General features: G+C 52.6%; 1 protein-coding gene across 1 annotated transcript in view; it reads left to right on the top strand.

Annotated features, from left to right (window-relative positions):
- Nucleotides 1–14,748, top strand: part of LOC147084790 (beta-2-glycoprotein 1-like) — a 53,887-nt gene that overhangs the window by 13,071 nt on the left and 26,068 nt on the right. Inside the window, exon 2 of the mRNA XM_085979506.1 lies at nucleotides 6,816–6,892. The gene's annotated coding sequence lies outside the window, so the exon portion shown is untranslated. The remainder of the gene's footprint in view (nucleotides 1–6,815; nucleotides 6,893–14,748) is intronic.

Below are 14,748 nucleotides of genomic sequence, written 5' to 3'. Positions count from 1 at the left end.
ACTCTGTATCTAACCCCGTGCTGTACCTGCCCTGGGAGTGTTTGATGGGACAGTGTAGAGGGAGCTTTACTCTGTATCTAACCCCGTGCTGTACCTTCCCTGGGAGTGTTTGATGGGACAGTGTAGAGGGAGCTTTACTCTGTATCTAACCCAGTGCTGTACCTGCCCTGGGAGTGTTTGATGGGACAGTGTAGAGGAAGCTTTACTCTGTATCTAACCCCGTGCTGTACCTGCCCTGGGTGTGTTTGATCTGACAGTGTAGAGGGAGCTTTACTCTGTATCTAACGCCGTGCTGTACCTGCCCTGGGAGTGTTTGATGGGACAGTGTAGAGGGAGCTTTACTCTGTATCTAACCCGTGCTGTACCTGCCCTGGGAGTGTTTGATGGGACAGTGTAGAGGGAGCTTTAGTCTGTATCTAACCCCGTGCTGTACCTGCCCTGGGAGTGTTTGATGGGACAGTGTAGAGGGAGCTTTACTCTGTATCAAACCCCGTGCTGTGCCTGCCCTGGGAGTGTTTGATGGGACAGTGTAGAGGGAGCTTTACTCTGTATCTAACCCGTGCTGTACCTGCCCTGGGAGTGTTTGATGGGACAGTGTAGAGGGAGCTTTACTCTGTATCTAACCCAGTGCTCTACCTGCCCTGGGAGTGTTTGATGGGACACAGTGTAGAGGGAGCTTTACTCTGTATCTAACCCCGTGCTGTTCCTGTCCTGGGAGTGTTTGATGGGACAGTGTAGAGGGAGCTTTACTCTGTATCTAAACCCGTGCTCTACCTGCCCTGGGAGTGTTTGATGAGACGGTGTAGAGGGAGCTTTACTCTGTATCTAACCCGTGCTGTACCTGCCCTGGGAGTGTTTGTTGGGACAGTGTAGAGGGAGCTTTACTCTGTATCTAACCCCGTGCTGTACCGGCCCTGGGAGTGTTTGATGGGACAGTGTAGAGGGAGCTTTACTCTGGATCTAACCCCGTGCTGTACCTGCCCTGGGAGTGTTTGATGGGACAGTGTAGAGGGAGCTTTACGCTGTATCAAACCCCGTGCTGCACCTGCCCTGGGAGTGTTTGATGGGACAGTGCAGAGGGAGCTTTACTCTGTATCTAACACGTGTTATACCTGCCCTGGGAGTGTTTGATGGGACAGTGCAGAGGGAGCTTTACTCTGTATCTAACCCGTGCTGTACCTGCCCTGGGAGTGTTTGATGGGACAGTGTAGAGGGAGCTTTACTCTGTATCTAACCCGTGTTATACCTGCCCTGGGAGTGTTTGATGGGACAGTGTAGAGGGAGCTTTACTCTATATCTAACCCCGTGCTGTACCTGTCCTGGGAGTGTTTGATGGGACAGTGTAGAGGGAGCTTTACTCTGTATCTAACCCCGTGCTGTACCTGTCCTGGGAGTGTTTGATGGGACAGTGTAGAGGGAGCTTTACTCTATATCTAACCCCGTGCTGTACCTGTCCTGGGAGTGTTTGATGGGACAGTGCAGAGGGAGCTTTACTCTGTATCTAACCCGTGCTGTACCTGCCCTGGGAGTGTTTGATGGGACAGTGTAGAGGGAGATTTACTCTGTATCTAACACGTGTTATACCTGCCCTGGGAGTGTTTGATGGGACAGTGCAGAGGGAGCTTTACTCTGTATCTAACCCGTGCTGTACCTGCCCTGGGAGTGTTTGATGGGACAGTGTAGAGGGGGCTTTACTCTGTATCTTACCCCGTGCTGTACCTGCCCTGGGAGTGTTTGATGGGACAGTGTTGAGGGAGCTTTACTCTGTATCTAACCCCGTGCTATACCTGCCCTGGGAGTGTTTGATGGGACAGTGTAATGGGAGCTTTACTCTGTATCTAACCCTTGCTGTACCTGCCCTGGGAGTGGTTGATGGGACAGTGTAGAGGGAGCTTTACTCTGTATCTCACCCGTGCTGTACCTGCCCTGGGAGTGTTTGATGGGACGGTGTCGAGGGAGCTTTACTCTGTATCTAACCCGTGCTGTACCTGCCCTGGGAGTGTTTGTTGGGACAGTGTAGAGGGAGCTTTACTCTGTATCTAACCCCGTGCTGTAACTGCCCTGGGAGTGTTTGATGGGACAGTGTAGAGGGAGCTTTACTCTGTATCTAACCCCGTGCTGTACCTGCCCTGGGAGTGTTTGATGGGACAGTGTAGAGGGAGCTTTACTCTGTATCTAACCCCGTGCTGTACCTGCCCTGGGAGTGTTTGATGGGACAGTGTAGAGGGAGCTTTACTCTGTATCTAACCCCGTGCTGTACCTGCCCTGGGAGTGTTTGATGGGACAGTGTAGAGGGAGCTTTACTCTGTATCAAACCCCGGGCTGCACCTGCCCTGGGTGTGTTTGATCAGACAGTGTAGATTGAGCTATACTCTGTATCTAACCCGTGCTGCACCTGCCCTGGGAGTGTTTGATGGGACAGTGTAGAGGAAGCTTTACGCTGTATCTAACCCCGTGCTGTACCTGCCCTGGGTGTGTTTGATCTGACAGTGTAGAGGGAGCTTTCCTCTGTATCTAACCCGTGCTGTACCTGCCCTGGGAGTGTTTGATGGGACAGTGTAGAGGGAGCTTTACTCTGTATCTAACCCGTGTTATACCTGCCCTGGGAGTGTTTGATGGGACAGTGTAGAGGGAGCTTTACTCTGTATCTAACCCGTGCTGTTCCTGCCCCGGGAGTGTTTGATGGGACAGTGTAGAGGGAGCTTTACTTTGTATCTAACCCGTGCTGTACCTGCACTGGGAGTGTTTGATGGGACAGTGTAGAGGGCGCTTTACTCTGTATCTTACCCCGTGCTGTACCTGCCCTGGGAGTGTTTGATGGGACAGTGTAGAGGGAGTTTTACTCTGTATCTAAACCCGTGCTATACCTGCCCTGGGAGTGTTTGATGGGACAGTGTAATGGGAGCTTTACTCTGTATCTAACCCGTGTTATACCTGCCCTGGGAGTGTTTGATGGGACAGTGTAGAGGGAGCTTTACTCTATATCTAGCCCGTGATGTACCTGTCCCGGGAGTGTTTGATGGGACAGTGTAGAGGGAGCTTTACTCTGTATCTAAGCTCTGCTGTACCTGCCCTGGGAGTGTTTGATGGGACAGTGCAGAGGGAGCTTTACTCTGTATCTAACCCGTGCTGTACCTGCCCTGGGAGTGTTTGATGGGACAATGTAGAGGGAGCTTTATTCTGTATCTTACCCCGTGCTGTACCTGCCCTGGGAGTGTTTGATGGGACAGTGTAGAGGGAGCTTTACTCTGCATCTAACCCTGTGCTGTACCTGCCCTGGGAGTGTTTGATGGGATAGTGTAGAGGGAGCTTTACTCTGTATCGAACCCCGTGCTGTACCTGCCCTGGGAGTGTTTGATGGGACAGTGTAGAGGGAGCTTTACTCTGTATCTAACTCGTGCTGTACCTGCCCTGGGAGTGTCTGATGGGACAGTGTAGAGGGAGCTTTACTCTATATCTAACCCCGTGCTGTACCTGCCCTGGGAGAGTTTGATGGGACAGTGTAGAGGGAGCTTTACTCTGTATCTAACCCGTGCTGTACCTGCCCTGGGAGTGTTTGATGGGACAGTGTAGAGGGAGCTTTACTCTGTATCTAACCCCGTGCTGTACCTGCGCTGGGAGTGTTTAATGGGACAGTGTAGAGGGAGCTTTACTCTGTATCTAACCCATGCTGCACCTGCCCTGGGAGTGTTTTGATGGGATAGTGTAGAGGGAGCTTTACTCTGTATCTAACCCGTGCTGTACCTGCCCTGGGAGTGTTTGATGGGACATTGTAGAGGGAGCTTTACTCTGTAGCTAACCCGTGCTGTACCTACCCTGGGAGTGTTTGATGTGATAGTGCAGAGGGAGCTTTACTCTGTATCTAACCTCGTGCTGTACCTGCCCTGGGAGTGTTTGATGGGACACAGTGTAGAGGGAGCTTTACTCTGTATCTAAACCCGTGCTCTACCTGCCCTGGGAGTGTTTGATGGGACGGTGTGAGAGGGAGCTTTACTCTGTATCTAACCCGTGCTGTACCTGCCCTGGGATTGTTTGTTGGGACAGTGTAGAGGGAGCTTTACTCTGTATCTAACCCGTGCTGTACCAGCCCTGTGAGTGTTTGATGGGACAGTGTAGAGGGAGCTTTACTCTGTATCTAACCCCGTTGCTGTACCTGCCCTGGGAGTGTTTGATGGGACAGTGTAGAGGAGCTTTACTCTGTATCAAACCCCGTGCTGCACCTGCCCTGGGAGTGTTTGATGGGACAGTGTAGAGGGAGCTTTACTCTGTATCAAACCCTGTGCTGCACCTGCCCTGGGTGTGTTTGATCAGACAGTGTAGATTGAGCTTTACTCTGTATCTAACCCCGTGCTGTACCTGCCCTGGAGTGTTTGATGGGACAGTGTAGAGGGAGCTTTACTCTGTATCTAACCCGTGTTATACCTGCCCTGGGAGTGTTTGATGGGACAGTGTGGAGTAGCTTTACTCTTGTATCTAACCCGTGCTGTACCTGCCCCGGGAGTGTTTGATGGGACAGTGTAGAGGGAGCTTTACTCTGTATCTAACCCGTGCTGTACCTGCCCTGGGAGTGTTTGATGGGACAGTGTAGAGGGAGCTTTACTCTGCATCTAACCCCGTGCTGTACCTGCCCTGGGTGTGTTTGATCAGACAGTGTAGAGGAGCTTTACTCTGCATCTAACCCGTGCTGTACCTGCCCCGGTAGTTTTTGATGGGACAGTGTAGGGGGAGTTTTACTCTGTATCTAACCCGTGCTGTACCTGCCCTGGGAATGTTTGATGGGACAGTGTAGAGGGAGCTTTAGTCTGCATCTAACCCCGTGCTGTCCTGCCCTGGGAGTGTTTGATGTGATAGTGTAGAGGGAGCTTTACTCTGTATCTAACCCCGTGCTGTACCTGCCCTGGGAGTGTTTGATGGGACAGTGTAGAGGGAGCTTTCCTCTGTATCTAACCCGTGCTGTACCTGCCCTGGGAGTGTCTGATGGGACAGTGTAGAGGGAGCTTTACTCTGTATCTAACCCCGTGCTGTACCTGCCCTGGGAGAGTTTGATGGGACAGTGTAGAGGGAGCTTTACTCTGTATCTAAGCTGTGCTGTACCTGCCCTGGGAGTGTTTGATGGGACAGTGTAGAGGGAGCTTTCCTCTGTATCTAACCCGTGCTGTACCTGCCCTGGGAGTGTTTGATGGGACAGTGTAGAGGGAGCTTTACTCTGTATCTAACCCCGTGCTGTACCTGCGCTGGGAGTGTTTGATGGACAGTGTAGAGGGAGCTTTACTCTGTATCTAACCCCGTGCTGTACCTGCGCTGGGAGTGTTTGATGGGACAGTGTAGAGGGAGCTTTACTCTGTAACTAACCCGTGCTGCACCTGCCCTGGGAGTGTTTGATGGGACAGTGTAGAGGGAGCTTTACTCTGCATCTAACCCCGTGCTGTACCTGCCCTGGGAGTGTTTGATGTGATAGTGTGGAGGGAGCTTTACTCTGTATCTAACCCCGTGCTGTACCTGCCCTGGGAGTGTTTGATGGGACAGTGTAGAGGGAGCTTTACTCTGTATCTCACCCCGTGCTGTACCTGCGCTGGGTGCGTTTGATGGGACAGTGTAGAAGGAGCTTTACTCTGTATCTAACCCCGTGCTGTACCTGCCCTGGGTGTGTTTGATCTGACAGTGTAGAGGGAGCTTTACTCTGTATCTAACCCGTGCTGTACCTGCCCTGGGTGTGTTTGATCAGACAGTGTAGAGGGAGCTTTACTCTGTATCTAAGCTGTGCTGTACCTGCCCTGGGAGTGTTTGATGGGACAGTGTAGAGGGAGCTTTACTCTGTATCTAACCCCGTGCTGTACCTGCCCTGGGAGTGTTTGATGGGACAGTGTAGAGGGAGCTTTACTCTGTATCTAACCCGTGCTGTACCTGCCCTGGGAGTGTTTGATGGGACAGTGTCGAGGGAGTTTTACTCTGTATCGAACTCCGTGCTGTACCTGCCCTGGGAGTGTTTGATGGGACAGTGTATAGGGAGCTTTACTCTGTAACTAACCCGTGCTGTACCTGCCCTGGGAGTGTTTGATGGGACAGTGTAGAGGGAGCTTTACTCTGTAACTAACCCGTGCTGTACCTGCCCTGGGAGTGTTTGATGGGACAGTGTAGAGGGAGCTTTACCCTGTAACTAACCCGTGCTGTACCTGCCCTGGGAGTGTTTCTTGGGACAGTGTAGAGGGAGCTTTACTCTGTATCTAACCCCGTGCTGTACCTGCCCTGGGAGTGTTTGATGGGACAGTGTAGAGGGAGCTTTACTCTGTATCTAACCCGTGCTGTACCTGCCCTGGGAGTGTTTGATGGGTCAGTGTAGAGGGAGCTTTACCCTGTAACTAACCCGTGCTGTACCTGCCCTGGGAGTGTTTGATGGGTCAGTGTAGAGGGAGCTTTACTCTGTATCTAACCCGTGCTGTACCTGCCCTGGGAGTGTTTGATGGGACAGTGTAGAGGGAGCTTTACTCTGTATCTAACCCGTGCTGTACCTGCCCTGGGTGTGTTTGATGGGACAGTGTAGAGGGAGCTTTACTCTGTATCTAACCCGTGCTGTACCTGCCCTGGGAGTGTTTGTTGGGACAGTGTAGAGGGAGCTTTACTCTGTATCTAACCCGTGCTGTACCTGCACTGGGAGTGTTTGATGGGACAGTATAGAGGGAGCTTTACTCTGTAAGGGCCCCTCTCTCTCTAATGGAGGATTGGATGGGCCAGTGGGTCAGACACTGTCTCTCACCCCTCTGGGTCTGGGAGTTACACCACCCGTTTACTCCCTCTCTATCTGACCTCCCCAACAGGTTCTACCTTCAAGGAACTAAGTCCAACTCCTGCCAGGAAAATGGGACCTGGACCCACGTCGCCCCCGTCTGTAAACGTAAGTTCGTGGCTCCGCTGTCTCTGAGGTTAGAGAGTTAAGAGAACGCGGGCAGCACTGGGCAAGATGCTGGAGCATTAGGACAATGTTTTGGTCACCATTCGATGGTCAGGGGGAGTTTGACCAGGTAGAGAAGGACTGAAGATACAAGAGCAAAAACTCTCATCTATCCCGGGCCTTTAGTGTAGTAAAACGTCCCAGGGTGCTTCACAGGAGCGATTATCAAACAGAATCTGACACCGAGCCACATAAGGAGATATTAGGGCAGGTGACCGAAAGTTGGGTCAAAGAGGTCGGTTTTAAGGAGCGTCTTAAAGGAGGAGAGAGAGGCGGAGAGGTTTAGGGACGGAATTCCAGAGCTCGGGGCCCAGGCAGCTGAAGGCACGGCCGCCAATGGTGGAGCGATGGAAATCGGGGATGCTCAAGACGCCAGAATTGGAGGAGCGCAGAGATCTCGGGAGGATGCAGGGCTGGAGGTGGTTACAGAGATTGGGAGGGGGCGAGGGCCATGGAGGGATTTGAACAGGAGGATGAGAATTGTAGGGGCTGGAGGAGGTTACAGAGATAGGGAGGGGGTGAGGGCCATGGAGGGATTTGAACAGAAGGATGAGAATTGTAGGGGCTGGAGGAGGTTACAGAGATAGGGAGGGGGTGAGGGCCATGGAGGGATTTGAACAGTAAGATGAGAATTGTAGGGGCTGGAGGAGATTACAGAGATAGGGAGGGGGGCGAGGGGCCATGGAGGGATTTGAACAGGAGGTAGAGAATTGTAGGGGCTGGAGGAGGTTACAGAGATAGGGAGGGGACGAGGGGCCATGGAGGGATTTGAACAGGAGGATGAGAATTGTAGGGCTGGAGGAGGTTACAGTGATTGGGAAGGGGCGAGGGCCATGGAAGGATTTGAACAGGAGGATGAGAATTGTAGTGCTGGAGGAGGTTACAGAGATAGGGAGGGGGCGAGGGCCATGGAGGGATTTGAACAGGAGGATGAGAATTGTAGGGCTGGAGGAGGTTACAGAGATAGAGAGGGGAGAGGGCCATGGAGGGATTTGAACAGGAGGATGAGAATTGTAGGGGCTGGAGGAGGTTACAGAGATAGGGAGGGGCGAGGGCCATGGAGGGATTTGAACAGTAGGATGAGAATTGTAGGGGCTGGAGGAGGTTACAGAGATAGAGAGGGGAGAGGGCCATGGAGGGATTTGAACAGTAGGATGAGAATTGTAGGGGCTGGAGGAGGTTACAGAGATAGAGAGGGGAGAGGGCCATGGAGGGATTTGAACAGGAGGATGAGAATTGTAGGGGCTGGAAGAGGTTACAGAGATAGGGAGGGGCGAGGGCCATGGAGGGATTTGAACAGTAGGATGAGAATTGTAGGGGCTGGAGGAGGTTACAGAGATAGAGAGGGGAGAGGGCCATGGAGGGATTTGAACAGGAGGATGAGAATTGTAGGGGCTGGAGGAGGTTACAGAGATAGGGAGGGGGCGAGGGCCAGGGAGGGATTTGAACAGGAGGATGAGAATTGTAGAGGCTGGAGGAGGTTACAGAGATAGGGAGGGGGCGAGGGGCCATGGAGGGATTTGAACAGGAGGATGAGAATTGTAGGGCTGGAGGAGGTTACAGAGATAGGGAGGGGGGCGAGGGGCCATGGAGGGATTTGAACAGGAGGATGAGAATTGTAGGGGCTGGAGGAGGTTACAGAGACAGGGAGGGGGCGAGGGGCCATGGAGGGATTTCAACAGGAGGATGAGAATTGTAGGGGCTGGAGGAGGTTACAGAGATAGGGAGGGGGCGAGGGCCAGGGAGGGATTTGAACACGAGGATGAGAATTGTAGGGCTGGAGGAGATTACAGAGATAGGGAGGGGGCGAGGGACATGGAGGGATTTGAACAGGAGGATGAGAATTTTAGAAGCTGGAGGAAGTTACAGAGATAGGGAGGGGGCGAGGGGCCAGGGAGGGATTTGAACAGGAGGATGAGAATTGTAGGGCTGGAGGAGATTACAGAGATAGGAAGGGGGGCGAGGGACATGGAGGGATTTGAACAGCAGGATGAGAATTGTAGAGGCTGGAGGAGATTACAGAGATAGGGAGGGGGCGAGGGCCATGGAGGGATTTGAACAGGAGGATGAGAATTGTAGGGGCTGGAGGAGATTACAGAGATATGGAGGGGGGCGAGGGCCATGGAGGGATTTGAACAGGAGGATGAGAATTGTAGGGGCTGGAGGAGATTACAGAGATAGGGAGGGGGCGAGGGCCATGGAGGGATTTGAACAGGAGTATGAGGATTGTAGGGCTGGAGGAGCTTACAGAGATAGGGAGGGATATGAGCAGGAGAATGAAAATTGTAGGGGCTGGAGAAGGTTAAAGAGATAGGGAGGGCGAGGGGCCATGGAGGGATTTGGACAGGAGGATGAGAATTGTAGGGACTGGAGGAGGTTACAGAGATAGGGAGGGGACGAGGGGCCATGGAGGGATTTGAACAGGAGGATGAGAATTGTAGGGCTGGAGGAGGTTACAGTGATTGGGAGGGGGCGAGGGCCATGGAAGGATTTGAACAGGAGGATGAGAATTGTAGGGCTGGAGGAGGTTACAGAGATAGGGAGGGGGCGAGGGCCATGGAGGGATTTGAACAGGAGGATGAGAATTGTAGGGCTGGAGGAGATTACAGAGATAGAGAGGGGAGAGGGCCATGGAGGGATTTGAACAGGAGGATGAGAATTGTAGGGACTGGAAGAGGTTACAGAGATAGGGAGGGGCGAGGGCCATGGAGGGATTTGAACAGTAGGATGAGAATTGTAGGGGCTGGAGGAGGTTACAGAGATAGAGAGGGGAGAGCGCCATGGAGGGATTTGAACAGGAGGATGAGAATTGTAGGGGCTGGAGGAGGTTACAGAGATAGGGAGGGGGTGAGGGCCAGGGAGGGATTTGAACAGGAGGATGAGAATTGTAGGGGCTGGAGGAGGTTACAGAGATAGGGAGGGGGCGAGGGCCATGGAGGGATTTGAACAGGAGGATGAGAATTGTAGGGGCTGGAGGAGGTTACAGAGATAGGGAGGGGGCGAGGGCCATGGAGGGATTTGAACAGGAGGATGAGAATTGTAGGGGCTGGAGGAGGTTACAGAGATAGGGAGGGGGCGAGGGGCCATGGAGGGATTTGAACAGGAGGATGAGAATTGTAGGGGCTGGAGGAGGTTAGAGAGATAGGGAGGGGGCGAGGGCCATGGAGGGATTTGAACAGGAGGATGAGAATTGTAGGGGCTGGAGGAGGTTACAGAGATAGGGAGGGGGGCGAGGGCCATGGAGGGATTTGAACAGGAGGATGAGAATTGTAGGGGCTGGAGGAGGTTACAGAGATAGGGAGGGGGCGAGGGCCATGGAGGGATTTGAACAGGAGGATGAGAATTGTAGGGGCTGGAGGAGGTTACAGAGATAGGGAGGGGGGCGAGGGGCCGTGGAGGGATTTGAACAGGAGAATGAGAATTGTAGAGGCTGGAGGAGGTTACAGAGATAGGGAGGGGGCGAGGGGCCATGGAGGGATTTGAACAGGAGGATGAGAATTGTAGAGGCTGGAGGAGGTTACAGAGATAGGGAGGGGGCGAGGGGCCATGGAGGGATTTGAACAGGAGGATGAGAATTGTAGGGGCTGGAGGAGGTTACAGAGATAGGGAGGGGGCGAGGGGCCATGGAGGGATTTGAACAGGAGGATGAGAATTGTAGAGCTGGAGGAGGTTACAGAGATAGGGAGGGGGCGAGGGGCCATGGAGGGATTTGAACAGGAGGATGAGAATTGTAGGGGCTGGAGGGGGTTACAGAGATAGGGAGGGGGCGAGGGCCATGGAGGGATTTGAACAGGAGGATGAGAATTGTAGGGGGCTGGAGGAGATTACAGAGTTAGGGAGGGGGGCGAGGGGCCATGGAGGGATTTGAACAGGAGGATGAGAATTGTAGGGCTGGAGGAGGTTACAGAGATAGGGAGGGGGTGAGGGGCCATGGAGGGATTTGAACAGGAGGTAGAGAATTGTAGGGGCTGGAGGAGGTTACAGAGATATGGAGGGGGGCGAGGGCCATGGAGGGATTTGAACAGGAGGATGAGAATTGTAGGGGCTGGAGGAGATTACAGAGATAGGGAGGGGGCGAGGGCCATGGAGGGATTTGAACAGGAGTATGAGGATTGTAGGGCTGGAGGAGCTTACAGAGATAGGGAGGGGGCGAGGGCCATGGAGGGATTTGAACAGGAGGATGAGAATTGTAGGGCTGGAGGAGGTTACAGAGATAGGGAGGGGGCGAGGGCCATGGAGGGATTTGAACAGGAGGATGAGAATTGTAGGGCTGGAGGAGATTACAGAGATAGAGAGGGGAGAGGGCCATGGAGGGATTTGAACAGGAGGATGAGAATTGTAGGGGCTGGAAGAGGTTACAGAGATAGGGAGGGGCGAGGGCCATGGAGGGATTTGAACAGTAGGATGAGTATTGTTGGGGCTGGAGGAGGTTACAGAGATAGAGAGGGGAGAGGGCCATGGAGGGATTTGAACAGGAGGATGAGAATTGTAGGGGCTGGAGGAGGTTACAGAGATAGGGAGGGGGCGAGGGGCCATGGAGTGATTTGAACAGGAGGATGAGAATTGTAGGGCTGGAGGAGGTTACAGAGATAGGGAGGGGGGCGAGGGGCCATGGAGGGATTTGAACAGGAGGATGAGAATTGTAGGGCTGGAGGAGGTTACAGAGATAGGGAGGGGGGCGAGGGACATGGAGGGATTTGAACAGGAGGATGAGAATTTTAGAAGCTGGAGGAAGTTACAGAGATAGGGAGGGGGCGAGGGCCAGGGAGGGATTTGAACAGGAGGATGAGAATTGTAGGGGCTGGAGGAGATTACAGAGATAGGGAGGGGGGCGAGGGACATGGAGGGATTTGAACAGCAGGATGAGAATTGTAGAGGCTGGAGGAGGTTACAGAGATAGGGAGGGGGTGAGGGGCCATGGAGGGATTTGAACAGGAGGTAGAGAATTGTAGGGGCTGGAGGAGATTACAGAGATAGGGAGGGGGCGAGGGCCATGGAGGGATTTGAACAGGAGTATGAGGATTGTAGGGCTGGAGGAGCTTACAGAGATAGGGAGGGGGCGAGGGGCCACGGAGGGATTTGAGCAGGAGAATGAAAATTGTAGGGCTGGAGGAGCTTACAGAGATAGGGAGGGGGCGAGGGGCCATGGAGGGATTTGGACAGGAGGTTGAGAATTGTAGGGATGGAGGAGGTTACAGAGATAGGGAGGGGGCGAGGGCCATGCAGGGATTTGAACTGGAGGATGAGAATTGTAGGGGCTGGAGGAGGTTACAGAGATAGGGAGGGGACGAGGGGCCATGGAGGGATTTGAACAGGAGGATGAGAATTGTAGGGCTGGAGGAGGTTACAGTGATTGGGAGGGGGCGAGGGCCATGGAAGGATTTGAACAGGAGGATGAGAATTGTAGGGCTGGAGGAGGTATATGGAGACCAGAACTTTGCACAATGCTCTAAGTGTGGTCTAACCAAGGTATACGGAGACCAGAACTGTGCACAGCGCTCCAAGTGTGGTCTAACCAAGGTATATGGAGACCAGAACTGTGCACAATGCTCCAAGTGTGGTCTAACCAAGGTATATGGAGACCAGAACTGTGCACAGTGCTCCAAGTGCGGCCTGACCAAGGTATATGGAGGCCAGAACTGCGCACAGTGCTCCAAGTGCGGCCTGACCAAGGTATATGGAGACCAGAAATGTGCACAGCGCTCCAAGTGTGGTCGAACCAATGTATATGGTGACCAGAACTGTGCACAGTGCGCCAAGTGTGGTCTAACCAAGGTATATGGAGACCAGAACTGTGCACAGAGCTCCAAGTGTGGTCTAACCAAGGAGTATGGTGACCAGAACTGTGCACACTGCTCCAAGTGCGGTCTAACCAAGGGATATGAAGACCAGAACTGTGCACAGTGCTCCAAGTGTGGTCTAACCAAGTTATATGGAGACCAGAACTGTGCACAGTGCTCCAAGTGTGGTCTAACCAAGGTATATGGTGACCAGAACTGTGCACAGTGCTCCAAGTGTGGTCTAACCAAGGTATATGGAGACCAGAACTGTGCACAGTGCTCCAAGTGTGGTCTAACCAAGGTGTATGTTGACCAAAACTGTGCACACTGCTCCAAGTGCAGTCTAACCAAGGGATATGGAGACCAGAACTGTGCACAGTGCTCCAAGTGTGGTCTAACCAAGTGATACGGAGACCAGAACTGTGCACAGTGCTCCAAGTGTGGTCTAACCAAGGTATATGGAGACCAGAACTGTGCACAGTGCTCCAAGTGTGGTCTAACCAAGGGATATGGAGACCAGAACTGTGCACAATGCTCTAAGTGTGGTCTAACCAAGGTATATGGAGACCAGAACTGTGCACAGTGCTCTAAGTGTGGTCTAACCAAGGTATATGGAGACCAGAACTGTGCACGGTGCTCCAAATGTGGTCAAACCAAGGTATATGGAGACCAGAACTGTGCACAGTGCTCCAAGTGTGGTCTAACCAAAGGATATGGAGACCAGAACTGTGCACAGTGCTCCAAGTGTGGTCTAACCAAGGTATATGGAGACCAGAACTGTGCACAGTGCTCCAAGTGTGGTCTAACCAAGGTATATGGAGACCAGAACTGTGCACAGTGCTCCAAGTGTGGTCTAACCAAGGTATATGGAGATCAGAACTGTGCACAGTGCTCCAAGTGTGGTCTAACCAAGGTATATGGAGACCAGAACTGTGCACAGTGCTCCAAGTGTTGTCTAACCAAGGTATATGGAGACCAGAACTGTGCACAGCGCTCCAAGTGTGGTCTAACCAAGGTATATGGAGACCAGAACTGTGCACAGTGTTCCAAGTGTGGTCTAACCAAGGGATATGGAGACCAGGACTGTGCACAGTGCTCCAAGTGTGGTCTAACCAAGGTATATGGAGACCAGAACTGTGCACAGTGCTCCAAGTGTGGTCTAACCAAGGTATATGGAGACCAGAACTGTGCACAGTGTTCCAAGTGTGGTCTAACCAAGGGATATGGAGACCAGGACTGTGCACAGTGCTCCAAGTGTGGTCTAACCAAGGTATATGGAGACCAGAACTGTGCACAGTGCTCTAAGTGTGGTCTAACCAAGGTATATGGAGACCAGAACTGTGCACAGTGCTCTAAGTGTGTTCTAACCAAGGTATATGGAGACCAGAACTGCACACACTGCTCCAAGTGTGGCCTGACCAGGGTCCTATATATGTTTAACACATCTTCCCCACTTTTGAATTCTGTCCCCCTAGAGATAAATCCCAGAGCTTTGTTAACAGTTTTAATTGCTTTGCTGACCTCCGCTGCTACTTTTAGTGATTTGTTCACCTGTCTCCCTCGATCCCCTTGCCGGAGAAGGTGCAGGTAGGAGAAGATTTACAAGGATGATCCCAGAAATGCAAGGGTTTACATATCAGGAAAGGATGGACAGGCTGGGTCTCTTTTCTCTTGAAAAGAGAACATAAGAACATAAGAAATAGGAGCAGGAGTAGGTCAATCGGCCCCTCGAGCCTGCTCCGCCATTCAATAAGATCATGGCTGATCTGATCCTAACCGCCAATCCACTATCACAGAACCATCTCCTGAATCTAACAGAATTCGACACACGAAATAGGAGCAGGATCAGGCTACACGGCCCCTGGGCCCGCTCCGCTACCCACAGGGCCATGACCGATCCGAACCTAGACTCATGTCCAAATTCCTGCCCGCTCCCCGTAACCCTTAATTCCCTTTACTTCTAGGAAACTGTCTATTTCTGTTTTAAATTTATGTAATGATGTAGCTTCTGCAGCTTTT

Source organism: Somniosus microcephalus, unplaced genomic scaffold, assembly GCF_052327205.1.
Source record: "Somniosus microcephalus isolate GS21.2 unplaced genomic scaffold, FLI_Smic_1.0 unresolved_chr9, whole genome shotgun sequence".
NCBI classification, from domain to species: domain Eukaryota; kingdom Metazoa; phylum Chordata; class Chondrichthyes; order Squaliformes; family Somniosidae; genus Somniosus; species Somniosus microcephalus.
The sequence above is the reverse complement of the archived record's forward strand: the minus strand, read 5'-3'. Positions and strand labels throughout refer to the sequence as shown.